Consider the following 24,295-nt stretch of genomic DNA (forward strand, 5'->3'; position numbering starts at 1 on the left):
CCTCTGGTTTTCAGCAACCTATATATGAGCTTGAGAGAATCCTTACCATATAAACAGCCTTGTCGTAGTCAGATTCTGCGAGGTAGTATCTTTCAGCTGGTGGGAAACAGTGTTGAACTGATATTATGTTGTTTAAGGCTTGTCCATAGCACAGGATAGTATACATGGAATGAACTATGAATGTTTCTTCTATGAAAGACAATCTCAGCACTCAGGAGGCAGAACCAGGTGGATCTCTGTGAGTTTGAGGCCAGCCTGGTCTCCAAAGCGAGTTCCAGGAAAGGCGCAAAGCTACACAGAGAAACCCTGTCTCGAAAAACCAAAAAAAAAAAAAAAAAAAAAAAAAAAAAGACAGTCTCTTCTTCTTCTTCTTCTTCTTCTTCTTCTTCTTCTTCTTCTTCTTCTTCTTCTTCTTCTTCTTCTTCTTCTTCTCCTTCTTCTTCTTCTTCTTCCTCTTCTTCCTCTTCTCCTCCCCCTCTTCTTCTCGTCCTCCTCCTTTTTCTTTTGATGTACTATAATATAAAATGCGAGACTGAAAATAAAAGTACTTATCTTGGGTCAGAGCAGGGAAATAAACTTTTAGAGTTCTGAGTATATAGGTGTTTGAAATATGCCCTCAGGACAGCTCTTACAAGGGACAAGGAAGGGGATTATACTTAGGGAAGATTTAATTGTACTAAAGTTGCAGTAGGAAATTCAGTCTCTCTGTCAGAGGGTTCTAGGGCCAGGATAGCCCCTAACATATGGCTGGGCCTCTGTGGTACCCCTGGAGAGCTCTGAGGCGATGATAGGCCCAAACATAGTGCTGAAACTGAGTGACATTACTACCTCAACCCAATAGTAGCAGCTACTCTATTGGAGAAATTAAGATTCAGGCAAAGCAACTCCTTTTATCAATGGACAGTTCTCAAAAAGGCTAATACCTGGGAGCCCTCCATGGGCACCTCTCCCCTGCCAACAATGGGGAGGTCATATTCTCCATAGTGGTAGGAAAGTCCACCGCAGCTAGGACATGTGTTATGTTTATCCTGTCTACCTCGATAATCTATTAAACTGATTTTTATCTTCTATTCTTTATTAATACATTGCACTGAATTTTTTCTGCTTTTGCACCAGCCTTACATTTTTAAGAAAATCTTTTCTTTGGCAAGATTAAATCTAGACACACTGCTAGATCTGATTTGCCAATATTGTATTAGGATTTTTTCATCTATGTTCATAAGTATGATCGGCCTATAATTATCTACTTTTCTACTTCTCTAATTTTGGTGTCAAGATTAAATCAGTCTCATGAAAAAGAAGTTGAGTGTTTTTTCAACCTCTTTTTCTATTCTCTGAAACTGGTTTGAAAGATTATCTCTTCATGGCAGTTTAGAGAAAATTTACCAGTAAAATTCTTTTACTAGTTTTACTCATCTGCTGCTTGACCCCCCACCACAACCCCCTCCCCAGCTTCTGGAATCACATGGACTCCAGAATCGCCTTTGGTGTGCACAGAGGACCTGCCTATAGTGAGTTTTGGATTAGGCTCTTTCTTCATCTCGTGCTGTCCAGTCTCATCCATCCTAACACTAACCAGCCCAGCAGGCAGGGTGAGTCTAACATGATGTCAAAGATCTCAAGCAAACCATTTGCTCACACTCACTTCATTTCCCGACAGTCAGTCCCAATCTATCCTTCAACAGTCCCCTTGACCCGATCTACCTCTTATCACTACACCACCACCCCATCAGCACCACCACCACCACCACCATCATCATGATCTTGTGACATATGGCAATTTATTTATAGCTTATTGTCTCCTCCTATGAGAATTGCAAACCCATTAATAGAGAGTGTGTTGATTCATTCATGGATGATTCTAAGTGCTTAAAACAGTGTCAGAAACACATTAGGCCCTCAGTGTATACTTGTGATGTAGATGATTATAGAATGTTTGTTGGTGATATTCTCTTTGGAGAGAAGTGAGATGATAGGATATCGATAATCAAGTTAATTTCTTTAATAATTCTTGATTTGTAAAAATTCAAAATTTCTTTGCATTAAATTGCCACACCTGTCCATTAAGAATTTTATTGACAAATGTTCATGTAAATCAAACACTAATTTAAAGTCCTTTATATATTTCTGTCATTTTCACCATTGGTCTACCTCTTACTGCTCAACTGTCTGTCTCTTTTCTTGGGTTAGCTTTAGTACATCATAGTAGTTTGAGAAGCAGGTTCATAATTTTCTGAATTCCTTGAATTGTCTCTGTTTCATTCATTTAAGCTTTTATTCACAGTGTTTGTCGTCATTCTTGGGAGTCATACTCTTTCTCTTCTCCAAGATTCTTGAGTTGAATCTGCAACTTATTCATTTTTAATTACCCTTTTAAAAAAGTACTTCTAGTACTATAATGTACCTAGTGCAACTTCAACTCTATTCCCGAGTGTTGATGGGTACTCGATTCTTGTCATCCAGCTCTAAATATTTTATAATTTTCATTGTATTTCTTCTCTAATTTAGGAGCAGTTCCCCTTTTAACATATACACACATCCACCCACCCGCACACACATATATGAGGTTTTTGGAGGACTATCTTTTTTGCATATTCCTAATTATTTTATGTATTGTTAGCAGAGGTCACATAGCATATGGTAGCGATTATTGGGAATGTTGTAAGAGTTAATTTATGGTTTGGACTGAAACATTTATGGTGGGAAATCCCCTTCTGTATTTGTGTATCAGCAAGTTCTTATTTAACCCCAACTCTTGAATGAAAGTTTGGGTGACAGACCTTTAGGACTGAAAATGTACATCTGCTCTGCCTCCCATTGTCATGCTGCGTGGCTAAGGTGAGTTGTCTTATTCATGCCCTTTATGACTTTTTCTTTGTCCTCAAAGCTCTGAAATTTCACCCCCCCAAAAACATTTCCTGTGGATTTATTTTTATTCATCCCTGGAGCTTCCTCTTCTACTTTTACATGATCAATTATCTGTTTTTGAATACCATCTAATTTTCCCATTAAAGATTTTAGCATGTTAATCATAGCTCTTTGGGAAAGCATGTGAATCATTTCAAAAATCTGTGCCATAGCTGAGTCTGGTTCTGATTATTTCCTTCATGATGAAACTGTGTGTCTGTGAAACTGTGTGTGCATGCACACATGCATGCATGCGTGCATGCAGCGTGTGTGTGCATGCAGGTGTGTGTATATGTGGATGTGTATGCACACAAGTATATGTGCACATTGCCTCCATGTATCTTATACTTTTTTTGTTTGCTATTGGAAGACTGGCATGATATCTGATGTATTAGATCCTAGTCACTATGGTATACTATTTTCCTGTGAGATTTTTATGCTAATCTGGCAAGGAGTTGGGTTGTGTTCAATGTTTGCTCTTGCTGTAGGTGGCAGACATTCAAATTACTCCCATGTCCTTGTTTTTTGTCTTCTCTCTTGACTTTGGGATTTGCTGTGCACTCCTCCTTAGATGGAATCTGTGTCTCACAGCTTGTTCAGTGTAATCCACTGCTGTTAAACTCAAGAGCTACTGATGTGGTGGTAAAGTGTGTGTGCCGGGGATTCTATGATGTTATGATTACATTTCAAACCTTTCAATGTGACTGGGGCCCAAGGCTCTGCTCTCCCTTGACTCTCCTTTGTAGGTGAGATGGAATGGGTATAAAAAAAAAGTGGGGTGTCAGTAATATCTGTACCATAGGTACAGTGCTTGCTCAGGTAAAATGGCATCCATGTAAGAGAGTAGGTTTTTATTGTGGAAAAATGTTCCAGTTGCATTAAATTGAGTGGCTTATCCTTCTTTCCCCGTACAGACCACAAATCCATCTTTGCCGTTAGCATATGGTGATATTCCTGCCTGGCCATATGGTAAAATCCCCAAGCCTGTCCCCACCGGCAGACTGTCACCCTCACATTCAGCCTTGGTCTTTAAAAGTAACATATATTATATATATATAAAATCCCAGAGTGGCGAGTCATAGCCCATCCGCCGGGAGGCAGGACTTCTTGTCATGCTCCAGAACTGTTGTTTTTCTAGACACCAGGGTGCAGATTTGCTCAAAGCTTCCAGCCTCTGATGAGTTTGAGAGACACAGTTAATTTTCTGCTCTGTTCCGCTTTCCTTGTCGTACAGTTGGGACTGACAACTTCGGAGCTATTCATGTCAGAGCAGATGATCTTTTGTCATTTTGAATTCATTGTTCTATAAGACATTGGTGGTGGGGGTGTGTGCGTTTTAAGTTTAAAATGCACATTATAGGAGATGGAAACCCGACTCAGACACCCCCTCTTCAGTTTCAAGTAGTGAACTAACTCTGTTTTCCAACCCTGTGAAGAACCCCTTTCTCACTTGACTGCAACGCTGGCCAGGTCTTGGCGACTGTCAGAAGCACTGCTTAGCTTCGAGTTTGCTGGTGGCTTTACATTGGCTCACTGGATTGATTATTTCATTTTAAACCAGAACTACTTTTAAAATATGATTGTCTTAAATCACAGAATCAAACCTGTATCTTCTTCCAGCAGGAGAGGAGGATATGTTTCAATCTGAGCCTACTGGGTTTGGGATTTGGATACTTAACAACTTTCACATTGGCTTTGGGGAGCAATGTTGTAAATAATGTTATATGCAAATCACTTCAAATACCTGCTTAAACTTTTTATGGTGATGAATAATCTCTACATTATAGAAAAATGCTTTTAATAATTATGATCAACTCAAAAGGATCTTCCTCAGTTAAGAGATTATAACACACTATATTATAAACTATTTTCAAATTAATATTTCACCAGAAACCCAAATTCTATATGTTGTCCTAGATGAGCGATTCTTTATCCAGCTTCTTAAGAATCTACAAACATTTCTAGAACTAGCCAATAAATTATTTTTGTGTCTGATGGAATTTATTGAGTGCCAGATTTTTGAAAGTTGAAATAAAAAACAACCATGTTTACCTTGACTTATGTGTGGGTATTTCAAATAATAATTACATGTCAGACATTGATACACAGAAAATAAATAGCTGACAGCACGTTTTCAAATCCTTTGCATAGGCATTATGGAATGATTAGAAGTCAGATACTTTTCCTAATGTGGAAGTGATTTGGAGCTTGGTGTTCTTAAATACTTAGTAGGTTTTAAATTGGCCCAGCTCCTTTTGTCTATCCACATTTCCAGATTCACTGGGCCAAAGAATGGAGTAAGAAAAGTCAAACTTAGAAGCTTTGAATGTGAGTTTTAAAAAATCATTTTTCTGTAAGTACTTTCACAAAGAAACAAAATGATGTCTTGATGGTTAAAATGAGTACACACTTAAAATAATCGGTGTGCTCATAGAGTCTTTTCCTTAGATCTGAGTTACAACCAAGAAAAATGTTTGATTTTCCTTAAAGGCAAGAAATCACCAGAATGGAAATGTTTCATTTGGCTGCTCTGTCTGAGCCCCAGATGTTGTGGAGGCACATGTAGGAGCCTGGGACTGTGACCCATAATACCTTCCCTTGCATTCCAGTCTCCTTTGCCTCTGAGAGCTGACTATGCTCTTCTGGGCCCTCCTGGGATTATTGACCTGTGACTGTCATCTCAGGACTCTTCTATCCCAAGGGCAGCCTTTGTCAGATGCATGGAAAATTCACATAAGAAAGTGAAAATGAGAAAATGGGTGCTTTCCTTCAATCCTTTTGACCCTCTGAACTCTCCAGGGCATTTATGCTGTCTGTGTGTTAAGGGGCAAAGGAAAAGCATGCTTTCACCAGAGAGTAAACTCCATGTGGGGCCATGCAGTCTCATACTTCATTGCTTTCGTTCTGCCTCTGACCTCACAGAGTGCTCAGCAGTTAAGGCTGGCTGACTTGAACTCCAACCTGAAGCTTATGAAGGCATCTCTGGGCAAATGAGAGGGTCTTGTTCTTTCTGCCAAGTGCACTGTGGTAATATGAGCAGGCTGGGGAAGGAAAATGATGCTTTATTCTTTAAGTGTCTGCCTTTTCAGTGCAACACCAACTGCTGCTGTTATTTTTTTTTATAATCCACTTTTGTAAGGATACATAATAGAATATATATCAAAAGTAAGAAAACCAGAAAGTTCTCTGACAGTGATACCTTACAACCCAATGCTGTGGGGAAAAAATATCCTTATATGATGAACATTGTGCATTTCACACAAATTGCTTCTTTAGTTCCCTAAGCTTAACTGGCAGGAATAACATTTTATTTCATCTCATGTAGTGACTGATTGCTTGGGGCATCATACTCCTTAAAAGTCATGCCTTTACTGACTTCCAGGAATTGCATTCTGTGTGTGCAATGATCTGAAAGCTATTGAAGAGGAAGGGGAATAATATTACATATATGTTAGGGAGAAGTGTCAAACCCAAGCACCATTTCCCGAGTTTTGATTCTAATAGCACTGATTCAATAAGGATATGGCTATGTTGTCAATTTGTGAAGGCTTTAAATAACTTATTTAAATATTTCACTCATTGTGCATTAGGTGATTGAAAGGGTCAATTAATTTTTTAGTGCATTTTGAAGGCATTGCAATGCTTTTTGCCAAATGTCCTGATAGCTACTAAATGAATTAAAGAAGATATTCAATGCTGAATAGAGAATGCATTAAAATATACGAATCTAGAAAAATTATCTGTGCATGAGGAGCAAACTGGCAGCTTAGTAGTGCACAAATTTGAAGGTTCAAAGGAAACATAGACAAGAGAGAGGCTAAAGGCTACTTAGCTGTTGTCTGTAGTAGTATAGGTCTAATTAATTTATTGACATAATTAGCAGAGTTATTACTAACATTTCAGAATAGTCATCAAGTGAGCATGCATATACACTGTTTGAATGAGCTCAAAAGAACCCTGTACTTATCATAATTAAGTTAATAGTGCTAGGAAGGCAACATAGACTATAGGGGCCATAGCAACAGACCAGAAGTCATGCATCCAATTTATTTTCTCGCCATAACGAAATGTCTAGGATTTTTACATCTCACCAAACAGAATCTACACAATAGAAGTTGTTGTGATGATCAGAGTTGAATTTCCTTCATATTAATTTTAGCATTTGGACACGATGGACCAAAATTCTTAAGGGTTTATAGAAATGAAATGGAGAAACCTAAAAAAAATTAAAGAAAATAAACATAACTTTCTTTAAAAGCAAGTTCTTACTTCATATCTTTGTTCCTACACACACACACACACACACATGTTTTTAAAAGAATTAAATTGCATAGTTTATGAACACTATAGAATATATAGAATAAAAGAACAGGGGATAATCTCAACTCATAAATATTATAGAATTACAAAAACTGTCTTTCCATTAATTATCTGCTAATGCTATTTGCATTAATCTCCTGTAGTTTTGTTTGTCTGGTAAAGATATGGACTTTTCTTTAATCAGAACAAATGGATTTTATGCGTAATATAGCTGTGTGCATTGTGCTTCAGTGAAATTTGTAAACAAGCTCAAATATTTATGAGGACATATTTTTAAAGGAAAAGTCCAGACACTCAGAAAAATAAATGAGATAATTTCAATGGAAATATTGCTCAGCCTGGGAGAAGACATATATCTTAGAGATTTTGGAATTTTGAGATTGACAAGTAACCAGATACTGTCATTGGTGTTAGTGAGGACTGGGCCTGTGGGTGTTAATTTTGTGGTAGGAGTTAAGTGATGACTTAACTGTCTGGGAACAGAATGTGCTCAGCCTAGTGGAATATGTATTCAGTCAGGAAATAAAAAAAAAAAAAAGCTATTTTCCCAAGGCTGTTTCTCCATGGATCTTACTCTCTCTGGATACTTTAGATTCTGATGAAACCCATTGTCACTGATGATATTTGTGCATAATATACGTGGACAAGAAGACTTTAGTAATCATTTTATTTATCATGTCCTCAGGGTTTGCCTGACATTTTTCCAAACCATGTCTCTCCCCATTCAATTAACCCACATCATACCCCTAACAACCTTATAAAATAAATATCGTCTCCACTTTGACAGTGAAACGCTGAAGCAAAGAGAGAGCACCAACACAGAGGTTCACTCAGCCCATTTGGGGGAGGCTGAGACCAGAACAAGCTGCACCCTGCCTTTACGTTCTATCCCTGACATTACTCTATTTCCCTACTTCTGAGGCTTAAGTCATATAAAAGATTGGAAGATTGAGGTCATTTTAAGACTTGGTGGGCAGCGGCATAGAGGGGGTTACTACAGGACAACTCAACCTCAGTGGGTTGGTTACACACTTTGTTGTAGAATGCCTCCAGATGTCTCCGTCTTATTATTTGGAGGCTATGACCACAAAACTTTCAGTATGATGCTGTGGATCCATTCAGAGTGACTTCACATGTGTTCCCTTTCTTTATCATATCTTGAAAAAAAATTCCAGCTTTTTTCAACACAGGGAAATGTCATAAAACCCGAAATCCTTTTTGCATGTTTTAGTGTTCTAGGGATGTCTAAGGGAGGCCTGATTCTCCCTAGAGTACTAAAGGGAATAAAATGGTACAAAGACACAGAAGGGGAATGATGGCCTGTGCTTTGGATGGGGGCCCATATCATCTCTGGTCCTTGCTCTGTAAACTGGCTGGCTGAATGCTACATCCAGAGTGTCTAGATTTTAGGGAACCAGAAGGTACAGCTTGTCCTTAAGTGTTGAGCAGTAGATTGCCATGGAAGCTTGAGAACATGAGTTTGATCCCAATGTGTCTGCATAAAGAGACAGTTCAGTGGAGCATGCCTGCAATCCCAGGGGTGGGGAGTCAGAAATAGGAGGATCCCTGGAGCTAGCTTGCCAGGCATTCTAGCCAAATCAGTCAGCTATTAATTCAGTGAGAGGCCTAATCATAGCAAATAAGATGGAGGGCAACTGAGGAAGACATAAAGGTTGGCCTCCAGACTCCACACAAACCTGTGCACAGATGTGAACTTATACACACACACACACACACACACACACACAGCCCCTCCCTTACACACATGAGCTGAGCAAAAGCTGGGAAGAGCCTATCTTCCATTCAGTTTGATGGGTTTGGGCTAGAGCTACCAGGAAGTCCTGAATGTGTATTCTACTTTTTTATATATTATCTACCCAAGGGACTGTTTTTTCCCCTTCTGACCTGAAGTAAACCACAATTTTATTTAAAAAGGTATCTATCTTAAAGTAGATACTGAATATGAGGTTTTCATTCATTCACTTATCTTTAGAAAAGGTTCAAATTTCCTACAGTGAAATGAAGACATCCCAAGAGATCAGTTTGTTAAATATGGGCTAATTCAACATGCATGTAAACCCAAACCTATGTAAGCACCCTTATCTGTATATAAAATATTTAAGTTTTCTTGTGCCCCTTCCAATTCAATCTTTATCTTTTTCCCGTCAGAGGCAACCATTGTTCTGATCTTTTGCTTGCAACCTTAGTTTGGTTTTGCCTATTCTAAGTCATCATATAAATGTGGCAATATGTGACTCTTTTTATTTACCACAATGATTTTATAATGTAGTGTTGTGTTGTCCATTGTTCGTCCCACCTTCCTATAAGTAGTATTCCATTATGTGAATATAGCATTGTGTCTTTATGGACATGAGTTGTTTGCAGGTTTGGGTTATTAAAAAACTAGGCAGGTATAAAAAATTTTGTATGAGTCTTTTGTGGGTCTATATTTTTATTTCTGTGAGAAGGATTGCTGAGATATACAGAAATGGGTTTTGAAGCATAAATAGGAAATGTAAATGAAGCAGGAATGAGATATTCCCGGACAGGAGGTGGTTGGAGCAAGAGTGCACAGTGACACAGTGGCATCCATATCAATTCAGGCTGAAAACATGACTCATTTAAGAGGAAGGGGCAGAATTGTAAGTGCGGCTCAGGGCCCATCCTGAGTCTGCTTACTGGAGTAAATTCTTGCTACTTACTTCATTGGTGAAAGTGAATATTGTGGGCACTCTCATCAGCCTAGAAAGAGTCCTGTGACTAACTTTATTACACAGGCTCTCCAACATATCCATACTCACAAGGGTCTTTTATTGGCCTCCTCAAAAGACAATGCTAGACCTGGGATATAGGCCTGAATAGCTTAACATTTCTTCTGGGAGCCTTTCCTGTCTGTTCATAGACACACTATAGAATACTGTAGAAGGCACAGATTTGCTATTATTTGTCAGTCTCCCATGTCTTCATCTCTGTTCAGGTGACTGTCTGCTGATGTTCTTATGTGTGCACGTGTGTGGAAATTAGAGGACAAACTTGGGTATTTTTCTTAGGCATATCCTCTACCTCTTTTACTGGCCTGCAGTTTACCCAGTAGACTGATCTAAGGCCAGTGCAATTCAGATCTACCTTGTCTCTATCTCCCCTGTACTGGGGTTATGTTTTTAATTCTCTGTGGTTTCTGGGGAACAAACTCAGATCCTACAACTTGAAAGACAAGCAAGGACTTTACCCATTAAATCATCTCCCCAACCCATCTTCATCTCTTCATAAATGTTGATTTAGACTTCTGCAAGAAAGACTATTATCTTGTCGGTTCTATCTGCATCTGGAGCAGGTCCACAATGCTAGCTCTTAGATTTTCTGGACTTTCTGAGGGTTATGAAGGAGAATGGGGCCAGCATGTGATGAAACATGTGCATGCATGCTTTAAAAGCTATCAGTATATATTATCAGAATGTGTGCTAGAGATATGAACGGATTCATATTCCTCCAAGCAGAAAGTGGGGATGTTCTTATCCTTCACATCCTGTGACTCCTCAATACTCCAATTGCCCCAAGTCTCACTTTATGCTTCTTTCGAGACTTCTATTTTTGTTTTCTGCTTGGTTTTTATTTTATTTATTATTATTATATTTTTGTGTGTATGTGTGTGTGTGTGTGGTATGTGTATGTGTGTGGTATGTGTATATTTATGTATGTATTTTGGTATGACTGCATACACACACACACACACACACACACACACAGTCTATGAAATAGTTTCTCACCTTTTTACTTTTTCAGTGCCAGATAATTACAGCTCAAGGATAATTTATTGACTTTAGGCCCATAACAAAATACATTGATACCATAGCTTCCTCCTTGTCCACTCATAATCTTCCTGTCTGTGTGTAGGTGTTTGTGTATATGTGTGCATGTATGAGTATGTGTATACATATGTACATGTATAGATGCATGCATTCATATGGAAGATTTAGTGTGTGTATATATACATGCAAACATACATATATACATAAATATGAAAATTTAGTCTTCCTAAGGTCATATAATATGTAGAAATGGAGTAAGAAAAAAGAACACAAAACCCAAAAGAGAAAAGCAGGTAGACTGGTGGATTACACAGATGGGTGGAAAGAGCACCAAGTACTGGTTAGTGACTTACAGCTTACACCATCTCTAGAAAAAGATGTCATTGCAGATTCTGGGCTGTTCATCCTTTTCTCTGGTTTTCCTTTGTCTGGAGGGTCAAAGCCTTTGCCTGAGCCTTGCTCTGGACCACCCTGTTGACTAGCTTGGGCTCTTTTGCATGGACTTTGAGTATCTTCTATCTCTGGCTCTATTTCACAATTTTCATGGTCTAGACATCAGCATGCCTCTTAAAAGTGTCTGTGCTTTTGAAGTCATCTTAGTCACCTCCTCTATTTTCTAGCCCCTTGAAGAAGTTAGAAGAGAGGTTTTGTTGGAGATCATGTTGCAGTAACTTTGTTATTTCCCCCTAGAACCTCTTGGATTTGTACTTGGGCAAATTCTTTCTGTTTCTGAGTCTTGAGCACCACTTGGAATTCTATCTTTTCCAGATTCATGCTCTTTGCATAGCAAAGTTATGAGTTTCCTCTTGACATACTTTCCTTGTTTGTTTTTCTGAATCCTGTGTGCAAAAGTAGATCTCTGGTTCTGAGGTCCTGAGAAAACCTGGCATAGTAAAATCCAAAGCTCATAAAGCAACAGGATTACCCAAGATTTGAGGCCAAGTCTCATTATTAATATCTGAGGTTGAGACACCTCATTGCTGGGAACATTGACAAACATCAAAATTTTAGGGATTCGGTTATGGATGGGTAGAACAGATGGAAAGCTGCATCTTCTTCCTGTGGTTGTTGGGATGTGGCACTTTCAGCCTTTGGTAGGTTGGTGGTTTGAGTGCATGTTGGCTTGGGAGTCATTTGCTATTTCAGGGTCATTCTCCGTTTTGGGCCACAGAGTCTTGCTGGGCAGGCCTAGGATGGTTATTTGGGGCTCTGACAATTTCTGGGAAGGGATTGTTCAATATTCTGTGAGACTGGCTTTATCATTTTGGAACAATAGCTGACCTGAAATTCATGTTTGACCGTGAACCATGAATTTGTTATCATTTTTTCTCTCTAAACAGTTGCTTCTAATTATGCCCCTTTGATGTTTGCACCTCTCACATATCTCGAAACCAAGATCATTTCCATTTCTCACACTTTCAACAATATTAACATAAGCTGAACAAAATGTAATCCTTTCGAGCCTTTTTGGTTAGTCGGATCCTCTATTGCCTTAATAATTGTCAGTTGCTCTTTTCTTCAGTTTTCCCCTCAGCTGTCAGTGTTCCTAGCATTGAAAAATCTCACCTTGTCCCTTCTGTAATGGTGGGAGCCAAACCTGGGCTGCCTGTGTTGTTTGGGAAGGGCCTTGAGACACAGTAAGCCCTTCTAGAAGGAAAGTGTCTGAGCCTTGTCAGTAGTGTCCCTTGGAATGTCACTAGGGAAATTGGAGTTTTGTCTTTGCAGCCTTTGTGTGCCCCCCTCCCGATTTCTTTCACAAAACTGCACATGGGAAGAAGCTCATGGTTTTGCACCTTTTATGTAAGCTTTTTGGTGATTAAAACCCTAGGGTGTTGAGTTAGTATAAATGTGAAGAATGCGTACCTTGAATACAGTAAGAGCTTTATTCTTGAATTTTAAAAACAAGGTGTTGAGTTTTGAATAATGCTAGGTTGGAAATCCTGTGAGGATTGGGCCCTCTGATTACAGCCCATGCTGTGTGACATTGTCTTTTTCCAACTCTGCTGCATTAATGCTTCCACATCTATTCTGAGAAAGAGGGGAAAGCTTGCTTCAGCCTCAGCTCTCAGAAACTCTAGAATTCAATGGAACAGTAGCTATGGATATGTGAGAACCTATTAAGTATGCCTTTTTATTGTGAGGCTTTGACACCTAGGGTTTTGCTGATACTGGGAGGTACCACCCCTCCCACATGGTAACAGATAGGTAGCCCACCAGAAAGTCTGTGTTTTGCATACAAACCCATCAACCAGAAGTCAGGGTCTCAAGACCTCCCTCAAAAGGCTCTTACTCACAGGTTGAACTATTCCCTTTTTCTGTAGTCACTGCAGGGCCAGCTATCAGCTAATTTGGATGACTAGAAGCCTCTATACTTTACACTGTCTGTAATTTTTCAAGCCCATCAGTCTCCAGTCTGCTTGGCTTACTTCACTTGTCAAGATCACTCCTCCCATGGAAACCACATTCCAGACTTGGTGTTTCCCTCTGTACCTCTGCCTTCTGACCAATCCTCATACTTTTCTTGTGGAGCCACATGGAAGTTTCGTAGGCTGTGTCTCTTGCTTTAAGGGATCCATGAATAGTAAATGTTTTCCTTCACTGGGGTATCTGAGGGTTTTCCTACTGAAACAACTTCTGGGTGCACTTTAAACTAGAGCACGTGTGATTCATTCAAAAATAGCTTTCCTCTAATCACTTTGAGTGTCCATAGTTGATTATAGTCAAATCAAAAACTGATGAAGAGTGACTTTGACCAGTCTTAGGAAGGAAGGGCCCAACATGTATTCTAAGCCTGATGTCCAAAACAGGAAATCACTGAGATATATTTTTGACCATCACAAGGTTGGCAATGTGCCTTTCCAAATGATGGTCCATTTCTCTGTCTGCTTGAATTTGGTGATCGAGATGTTCTCCAACTGGTCTGGGTGGAAGGATTATGCTGACTAATAAAATCATATTTAGCAAAAGAAAATAATCTGCCTTCCTTTGTGTTGTATGGAATGATGTTTGCTCTCCTGCTATATGTGCATTTCTCCGTCTACAAATATTTGCCCATATACCATCTCTTTTATTATGGTATTATTTATTGGGGGGTATAGAACTGTATACATGTGGAGGTGAAGACAACATGTGGTAACCTTCTTTCCTCCATGTGTGCCCTGTAGATGAGACTCAGGTCATCTAACTTGGTGACAAGCCTCTGAGCTACCTCACCTGTTCTGTGTCTTTTCTTTTTTTCTTCAAGAGCAGAAACCATCCTCAGGCCTCCCTCATTCTCTAGCATCTAGGATATATCACTCCTTCAATAGTATACATACAGGGGAAATGCTTGGAAGCTATTTTTAAAGCATTTTAGAAGTATCCATTTGCTCTGTAAGTGCAGAGTTCTGTATAGCTGTGGTGATTGCTAGCCCTCCTGTCTTTCCTTCAACACTACTTACAAGTCTACAGTATAAAACCCATGTTTCCAATATTGTCGGGAGGTCCGTGGGGGTAAAATGCATCTTTTCTGCTTTGTCAATACCATCTAGCTCACCTAACAAAAGGTTGTGAATTCATTTTGTGCCGTCTTGGGGAGGAAACAAAGGAAGATTCTAAAAATATATCCATTTGTGAATAGCCTGTTCGTGATTAAAACCAAACTTAGTATGCACACTGTGTCTCTTGTGGTGGGTATCAGCAGAGCACATTGAATACCTCCTGAATTCTCTATCCTTAAACACAATTTCAGTCTTTGGGAGTGGCTACTTTGCCATTATGCATATCTTCTACGTTATATTTTTAAATTGACTGAGAGAATACATGGACGAGTAAATGACATAGTACTAGGATTTGAATGTGGTGCTTGAACAAAAGCTATCATATTCACAAAATGCAGCAGAGCGTGGATCTCCTTATCTGGCTGTGCAAACTCATGAGGTTGATAAGAACGGAATGAGGCTTTTTTTTTTTTTTTTTTTTTTCATGAGTGACTCTTTAGGGATTGTTCTAGCAGCCCTAGTAGGGGCTGGCACTTGGAAAGCAGAGCTTTGGAATTGAATAAAACTGTCTTTCCAGAGGCCCTACCCATACTCCTCCTCTCAATAATGTTTTTCTTTTTTTTCTTCATGTCTGACTTTTACCTTATTTATTAAATGGGCAGGAAAATGAGGCACATTCAAGCATTGAGCCTTTTAACTTCTTAATACATTTGTGTATGTGTGTGTGTGTGTGTGTGTGTATGTGTGTACTTGTGGTCTTGGGGATTGAACTCAAGTCACCTCTGAGTCATCTTACTGTCCCCAAGCATTAGATTCTTTAATAATCTGAACCAGCTAGTAGCTGAGAATCAGCTTGTTCTGGAACACTTCCTCTAATGAGGTGGCATATTATAATTGAAAACTTAATTCAGCTTTGAAATGTTTACTTTTTCTCCAAAATAAAAGTAATTTTAACAGTATGGAAAGTCTCAAAACTTTTGGTTAGAAAAGAGAAGAAAATCAAATAATTTATACAGTATGATTCCAGGTATATATTTTAAGATTTATTTAGTTTATATAAATATTTTGCCTGCACGCGCACGCGCGCGCGCGCGCGCGTGTGTGTGTGTGTGTGTGTGTGTGTGTACATCACCAGCACATGTTTCTGATGTCCACAGAGGTCAGAAGAAGGAATTAGATACTTTGGATCTGGAATAACACATGATTGTGAGCTGCCATGTGGGTGCTTGGAACTGAACCTGGGTCTTCTGCAAGAGCAGCAAGTTCTCTTAACCTGAGTCATCATTGCAGCCCCAACTGTATTTCAAAATAAAAAATTGCCTAATAGAGAGAAAACGAGTATAAACGGCTTATAATGATGAATCTCACACTTTCTTCTTTATACTATTTCCTTAGTGCCTCAGCAAATTATGTAGTCAATGAGCACACACTACTTTTTTTCCAGCCCTACTTGTCTCAGTTCTTATAGAGAGCATTCTCTGCATGTCTAAGCAGGACATTCTGTGACTTTTCCTCCTTTCTATATCCCCATCACCCACCATGGCCCTATTTGACTGGGTATATTCATTCAGATGGACGTTTTCTGCATCCATGTAATTGATTGCTTCTTAAACCACAAAATAAGGCACGTAGATCCCCACTTAACTGCTCAGTCAATATGTTTTTATTTATGCCTTCCTTGTTTGTGTTATTCTTGATAATTTTGTAATGTCTGCAGCTTTGTTTACAACCTCTCGCCTTTCAAATAGATTCTTAGAGGTACTCTGAATGTTGTCTTCTAAAGATGCTCCAGTATCGTAGCTGCCTGCAACAGACATGCAATTGATCTCTGCTGCTGAATCTCCTCTCTTCCTTCTTGACTCATTGCTTCAGTCACATCCAAGTGCCATGTGCATACCATCCCACAGACTCTCCAGTGAGCCTCTGTTTAATGACTACGTTTTTCTCCAAAAAGCCCCCTTTAACCAGCCGCCTGCACCTGACATGTTCTTTAATTTCTGATGTACACTGCTCCACTAATTCCATAGCCTTCTCCATAGAGGAACCACCTATATCTCCTACTTACTGCATACTCTTCTTTAGTTAGAATCATGACACTTTGACTCATATAGCAACACTTATATGTTTCTTCCCAGGGTTTGATAATGCCAAGAGCACTCTGTGCTGAGGAGTAGGTCTTCCTCTGTCTTCTCAGGAAATTCATTGAGCATGACATTGAAGAACAGAAGGTACAGAGATGTGTCTGTGACATTGAGAAGAGTATCTATCTATCTATCTATCTATCTATCTATCTATCTATCTATCTATCTATCTACCTACCTACCTACCTACCTACCTACCTACCTATCCATCTATCTGGGTAAGGTTACCCTAAACTAAATGTCCAGATGGTACAGGCCCAGTCACTGTTTGTGACATCTATAAGGCAGCATTTCCCCACCATATTGATATAAAATGCTGAAATGCAAGTGTTAACAGGATGTTGTGGCTTTGTTTCTTCACAGTCAAGTAATACTGGCCAAGCTGCTTTCTCTCTCTGAACTCTTTCATTTTCCCAATATATAAAGTCTGAGAAACAATAATTTATGTTGATTATTATTCTGTGTGTTAGCTACACATGTAGTATTTAAACTGACAAAAATATTGATTATAGAAACCCACCACATACACACCCTTTCTTTTTCATTAGAACTCAGACATTCCTTTTTCTGCACCTAGAGAATAAGTTTACCCTGTTCTAAAGAGGCAAGTCAACTTCTTTCTTCATTCAGAGTATCATAGTTCCAGTTTAAAAAAAAAAAAAATCTGTTGGAGTGTAGGCTCCTTCCGTTTTGTCTCAGGTCTTATGTCTGCCCAGCCCCTTTCCCAGTCTACCTTCATTTTTTTATATCAGGTGATTCTGAGAATCCAGCAATCCTATTAGGATGGATGAAACTTAGAATCCATGCTGAGGTCAGCTAAAATGTGAAAGAAAAACAGGGATTATGGGGTTTTGTTTGGGAATGGAATCAGCAGCAGTCCTCCAGGCAGGGAGGCAGAACCACAATGTGCTTAAGTCTAAACTCTATGTTCTTTTGCTGTAGTAAATTTTTTTAGGCTGCTCATTTTGTCACTTTCCACTATTACTGATATATACTTGTCATGGTTTCCAGAGGGAAAGATAGCTTCATAGATTTTGGGTACAATATTACATAGGAGGAAAGTCAATGTACTCGGGAACCAAATACGAGCTTTGTTACTTATTGGTGAGGTCTTCTTAGATAAATTTACTCAACTACTTTATGCTTCAAGTTCCTAATCTGCAAAATGGGGGTGATAATAGTAGGGCCTCTACCGTATAATGTGAGAGATAGAATTTGTTACAAAATTGAAGTAATGCCTGGAGCATATTAAGAGTTTTGTGCTAATTATTTCGTGAGCTCACATGTCTAGAGAGGCAAGGCAATAAAACAATGAATATGTCTTTTTATGCCTTTTGAAATTTAGCATCAAGTGTGGCTACCTTCCCCTAGAATTAAGTCAGACTGTCACAAGTATGTGTCTTGAAGTCTGTCTTTCACTTAATTACATGTCTTGTTGATTCCCCTCAATTGATTTCTCGAGTCTTATTCCGGTACCTCTTGCCCTTGGCTCACAGCTTCTTCCAGTCAAATACAAGCTAATTAAAACAAGGTATTCTTGTACCTCTTCTTTCCTCTCAACCTAGATAATTCTGTGAGGAACAAGGAGAATTGATGAAAATTGCAACTGACGAGGTGTATCAAGAGGATGTGCATTGACTCCTACTAACCATGCCCACAAATGCAGGTAATTACTATTCACAGCCCCCACACACAGGTAGCCAAATGTTGCAGGTAAGCTAGTTTGAGATGGAGATTTCCTTTTGAAGCAATTTGCTGTCCTGTCCCTCTATATTGTTCACCTTAGATCTTGATGGCATAACTTAGTTTGTGTTGTTTAACAAAATACCCAAGGCTGGGTCATTTCTAAAGAACCAACTTTTATTTTCTTAGCTTTGTGGAAGCTTCTATGTCTAACACCAAAGATCTTTTTGTTTGAGTTTTCTGATGAGGGCTGGTGTCCATGTTCAAGATCGGACCTACCTCCTTCAGAGATGAGGAATGATTCTGCTTGATAGAAGGTTGAAAAGGGAGAGTGCTAGATGCTACATGAAGTCTCTTACATAAGGCCTTTATCACATACTGGAAAGAATAAGCTAGTCAACTCTCATAGGCTTCATCTCTACCATACTAGCCATTATGTGTCAAGCACTCAAGTTTTGTAGGGATTGCATTCAAACACATTCTGAAGAAGAAGGAGAAAGAGGAGGATTATTAGGAGGAAGAGGAAGGAGGAGAGGAGGAGGAGGAGGAAGAAGAGGAAGAAGAAGAAGAAGAAGAAGAAGAAGAAGAAGAAGAAGAAGAAGAAGAAGAAGAAGCATGGATTCTGGGAACAAAGGTGGGTGCAGTGAAGAAACAGAAGTCTTTTATAGGCTTGTACAACCCACTAAGTGATAATTGGGAATGATGCCAGTATTGACAAGTAGTTAATACTAGCTTGGGTGTGAGACAGAAACCTGTGAGTGATTACACAAGAGGAGAGCCAGAGGGTGTGTTGGTAACCTTACCCAGGGGAGAACAGAGGTTGGTGAGGATGTTGATGTAGATCATTCTGTTTCTTTGGTCTTCTTCCTGAATTTCAATATAATAAAAGTTGCCTCAAGACACACATATTTAGACTTGCTAATAAAGAGGTAAAACAATTTCTCCAAACACAGATATCAGAGTTTTAAAACATAGATTTGATTTATTGCTTTGCCCATTTAGTTAATCTTTGCTCTTATGGACTCCAAGCAGAAATACACATGATAGATAGAATATTCTGGAGTATAATACCACGCCTGACTATTGTCATGCCTTCTGTAGGGATTATTGCATATGCAAACCACAATACACATTTATGGTATCTCTTAGCACATTGGAAAGAGTTGATGAAAACTTGAAGTATTCCTGGGTTAGACCAAAAATTACTATTTAGCTATTGGGTTACTCAGATATTAGACAAGTATACTATACAGAGTCTGACCTATAGAGCCCTAGTGAGATCCCTAAGTGTTCTGTATTACGTAATCTGTTGACACCCTTCTCAGATAGGAGCCAACAAGACAGCTGGCATTAGGCTCCTCTGACTGTAGCCAGGGGTTAGCATTAGTCCATAGACTCTGAACATGACTAGCTCCCGAATGTCTATGTTAAGTATAAGGGACATGGTCCCATTTTCATGCTCCCAAGAATGTTAAGTTTATTTGCCATTATGGTTAGAAATTACGCCTGAATTTGAAAAAGAAGATAAAGAAAAAAAAAGTCTCAGTCTCTGCTCAGTTTCAAACGTTCCTTGTTGCTTTGTTCACCCTTAGCCCAACCATTTACCCTAGATTTCTTTGTGTGTATGACTGTTCACTTGCGTGCCTCTGTGTGTGTGTGTGTGTGTGTGTGTGTGTGTGTGTGTGTGTGTATGTGTGACCGTGCATGCATGTATATTTACACGGATGTGTGGGTGTGCACACACATGTCCAAGATTGTATGTGCAGAGGCCAGAAGACATAAAGCAATCCCTTCTACTTCTCTTTATTGCCCTTAGATGAGGTGTCTTACTGAACCTGAAGCTCAATGCTATAAATGGCTAGGCTAACTGGCCAATGCACTACTGAGGTCTATCTGCTCCCTCCTCCAGTTCACACACACACAACCATGCTTGGCTTTGATTACATTGTTGGGGATTCAACCTGGGGTTCTTTTGCTTGCATAGAATGTGCTCTTACCCATGGAGCCACTTTCCTGGTCCTTCAGTCTCTTTTGAGAGGCTCTTTTCCTTTATTTCATCTGGACTCACAATTACTGTCTTAGATCAATAGTTTTTTACTATATTGAATGGAATCTTCTGTCCAAGATCTGACTCTGCCACTAATATGTATGACAAATGATTTACTAGCTCAGGTTAACTCATTTTATTTATAAAATGGAGTGGTTAAAAATCCAGACATTAACAACATAAAAAGGCAGTGAAAAACCATAAGACAATGCAAACTAGAGACACAGTTGGCACCAGGAGGGTTAATTTAGCCATGAGTCGAAGAAGAACAATTTGCTCATCCATTTTCCCATCACTCCTAGATACAGTTCGGACATCTGTTAAGTCGTGAAGAAATATATCATTTTCAAATGTCTAAATCCATATGCAGTTGATTTCAAAGCTTAATTTTGTTTGAATGAGGAATCAATACATTGCAACTGCACTAGCATTACAGTGCTGAAAAGTCTGTGTGTGTTTCTTAAGTTTTTATAATATATTTCAATTTTCCCATTATTTTCTCATTATTATCCCATTTTTGAAAGGATTCTTTGAGCATTACAAAGTGGCGTAAATCCCAAGTGAATGGCAGTGTCTGTTTGTTTCGATTTCAGGCTGCACTCGTTACACTGTTCTGGAGCTTCTCTGCGTTCCAAGCTGTCTTTGTAACAGAGGCAACAAATAATCCCCCCCCCCCCCAAAACATCCATTTTTATTATTTTCCTCTGTGGATAATAAGCTTTCCTTTTTCTGGCTTGTGTTTTTATGAGTAGCAGCCACATCTCTTTCTAGTTTGGCTCCAAACATTCATCCCATACTTGTCTCTCTTTAGAATTGTACTCCCCTTTCCAGCTAGGCTGAGCACCTTACCATCCCCTCCCCCGCCCAGAAATGGCTCATTTTAATAGCAATCGATCATTCTCTTGCTCACAATGCTTTCATCCCCCTCTTGCTAAAGCAAGTAGGACCCATAGTGCAAGATCTGCATCTGGATCCTTAGGGCTTTTCTACCTTCGATGAGCACTAACCATGATAATCTTTGACTCTTGAAGTTTCTTGTTTTCTGGGAACATGCTACCTTTCAGGTGGTGTTGTCATAAAAATGCCATGACAACAAAGGCCATTGTGTCAATGAGGGGCACAGGAAATATAACCAGATGTTGAATAGATGATGGCAGTGCACGCATAGGGAGACAATAACTGCCATGATTTCCTGTTAGCCTGTTGTGGAAAACAGTCCAGGGTAAGTTATAAATTTAAGAGATGTGTTGTGTCTTCCATGTCATGTCATAATTGACTGATGTTCATTCTAGGAGTAAATTGTGGTTTCTGCTCCAACACATGAATGATGAGGTAAGACTTCAGTGTGGATGTTTTGTTCAGCTTGACCTTCTTATGTCCACCAATGCCAGTGTTGACACAAGGCAGCTAGGTCTGTCCTTTCTGTTTGTCATGCATATGAATACTGTTTTTCTAAATTAAATAATCCACATCTTATTTGATGGGTTATTTGTCCTGATTCTATCTTGGCATTGAGGGAAATGATTCAGGCTATGACTCTAGGCATATCCATGTGACCTAGCTTGGGCATTGGTGGATTCTAGCTCATCTTCAACACTGGCCCCAGGATATTCCATGCCAGGAAACAGATCTGAACATTATGGAGTGACTTTCCTCCTTTGTATTACCTGACATTTGACAAGAATACCAGTTGGTAGATGTAACATTTCTTAGTGTTATTTATGCCTGTGCATAGATGCTTTGGGTAATTGACTCACATGGTTGTAGGGTAGGACCACTTGGAAATAAGAAGAGACAGTGGCAGGCAGAAAACTCTGGCATGAGCTGGTTCTTATAGTTGAGGAGCAGAGATCATCACCTCTATAGGCACCCTTCATTTTTTTTCGTGTAAGACACTTCATCTGATTAGATGAGGCCTATCATATTATTGATGATAATTTGCTTGACGTTAACTGACTGTTGATGTGAATCACATCTTCATTGGTATTTCTCCAAATGTCTTTGGAGGGCATACAATACAACGGGGTCTTAAGATTCTTCTTTTCAGTGAGGATCTAAGCTTCACTTGGGATTTAAAGCAAGTGCAGAATCCTCTTGGTCCAATTTTAAAGTCTTTTGTCAGAGAGAAAGAAGAAATAAATTCTCCCATTGGGTTTCATAGTGCACATCTGTAATCTTGGCTCTCAGGTGAAGAGGCTTTGGGATCATTAGTTTGAGGCCAATTGAGCTACCTAATGAGTTCCAGACCACCCTGGGTTCTATGGCAAGGAAACAGAGAAGAATAACAACAGTGACAAACTAGCATTGGTGAGCTGGCTCAGTGGGTTACAGGCTTGCTGTGCAAACATGGGGACCTGAGTTTATAGCCACAGCACCTGTGTAAAGCCTGGATGTGTCAGAGAGGAGGATTTCTTTTTTTTTTCTTTCTTTTATTAAGAGATTTTTCTCTTCATTTTACATACCTACCACAGATTCCCCTGTCCTCCCTCCTCCCATCCCCCCAGCCTTTCCCCCAACCCACCTCCCATTCCCACCTCCTCCAAGGCAAGGTCTCCCATGGGGGAGTCAACAGAGCCTGGTACATTTAGTTGAGACAGGTACAAGCCCCTCCTCCTTGCACCAAGGCTATGTAAAGTGTCTCACCATAGACACTAGGCTCCCAAAAGCCAGCTCATGTACTAGTGATGGGTCCTATTCCCACTTCCTGGGCCCCCCCCTAAACAGTTCAAGCTAAACAACTGTCTCACTTATCCAGAGGGCCTGGTCCAGTTCCATGGGGGCTCCTCAGCTTTTGGTTCAACTAGTTCGGCTAGTTGTCTCTGTACTTTTTCCAATCATGGTCTTGATATCTCTTGCTCATAGAGTCCCTCAAGCCTTCTGGTGGGAGAGATTAACTTGCCTTCACCTTTATATAGCTGGACAAGAACTGTGTTTAGAATGACTCCTGGTCTCCAAAGGCTGATGACCACTGTGGATCTGGTTCACCCATTTGGACAAGGCATATGGAGAAGAAGTGTCAGAATTCTCAGAAGATGGAGACACCAAGCACTGGTTCCTGTGAGTACTGATGCAGAACATAGGGCTCTATTGACTCATCAGCTCCATACACCAGTATGGCACAGATTGGACTTAGAAACATTTCAAGGACAGATCTCCAGACGCAAAGCTCTGCTTAGGTTAGGGACTCTGTTTGCCCAAGCAAAGGAGAAACCATCCAATGCTGTTTAGAGTTGATATTTTTATTGCTATGTACTATTGAAGCCTCCTGGCTTTTTTCCCATCCATGTTATTGTGTGTATTGTTCTTGTCCTTGGTCAGCTCATGTTTAGGCAGCCATGGTGCTAACTGCCACTCTACAAAACTAGCATAACCTGTAACTACATTCTAAATATTTGTGCTTATACCCACAGATAAATATAGTGAACTGTAAAATTTTAAAAACCATTTTTTCCTCAATGTCCATTATCTGTCAACACGCACACACTTAGCCATACATACACATACAAATCACACATACTCAGATTCGCTCACACACATTCACATAGACATGCTTTCACACACAACATAAATTACATTGTTTTTAGTCAGAGATGAATGAAGATATTTATGATACTTCTCCTATAGTCTCTGCTCACAGTAATTGATACAACATCAGCGAGCTTTTACTGGTAAAATTGATTCCAATCAAACCAGAAAAACTCAGCTTCAAGAGCTGAAAATGAGCTAAAGTATGGTAAGCAAAGAATAATAATATGTGGCAATGTCTTCAAATTATTCTTATTGTAAGCTTTATATAATTTGAAGTTGCAGAAATGTGTTTAACAAGGGCAGATTTTTTTTAAAGTGATGTCTTCATTAATGATGGGAAAGCAGGAGAGAAAAGTACAATAATACCATGCTCAGTGAGGG

This window comes from Onychomys torridus, chromosome 21, assembly GCF_903995425.1.
Source record: "Onychomys torridus chromosome 21, mOncTor1.1, whole genome shotgun sequence".
NCBI lineage: Eukaryota > Metazoa > Chordata > Mammalia > Rodentia > Cricetidae > Onychomys > Onychomys torridus.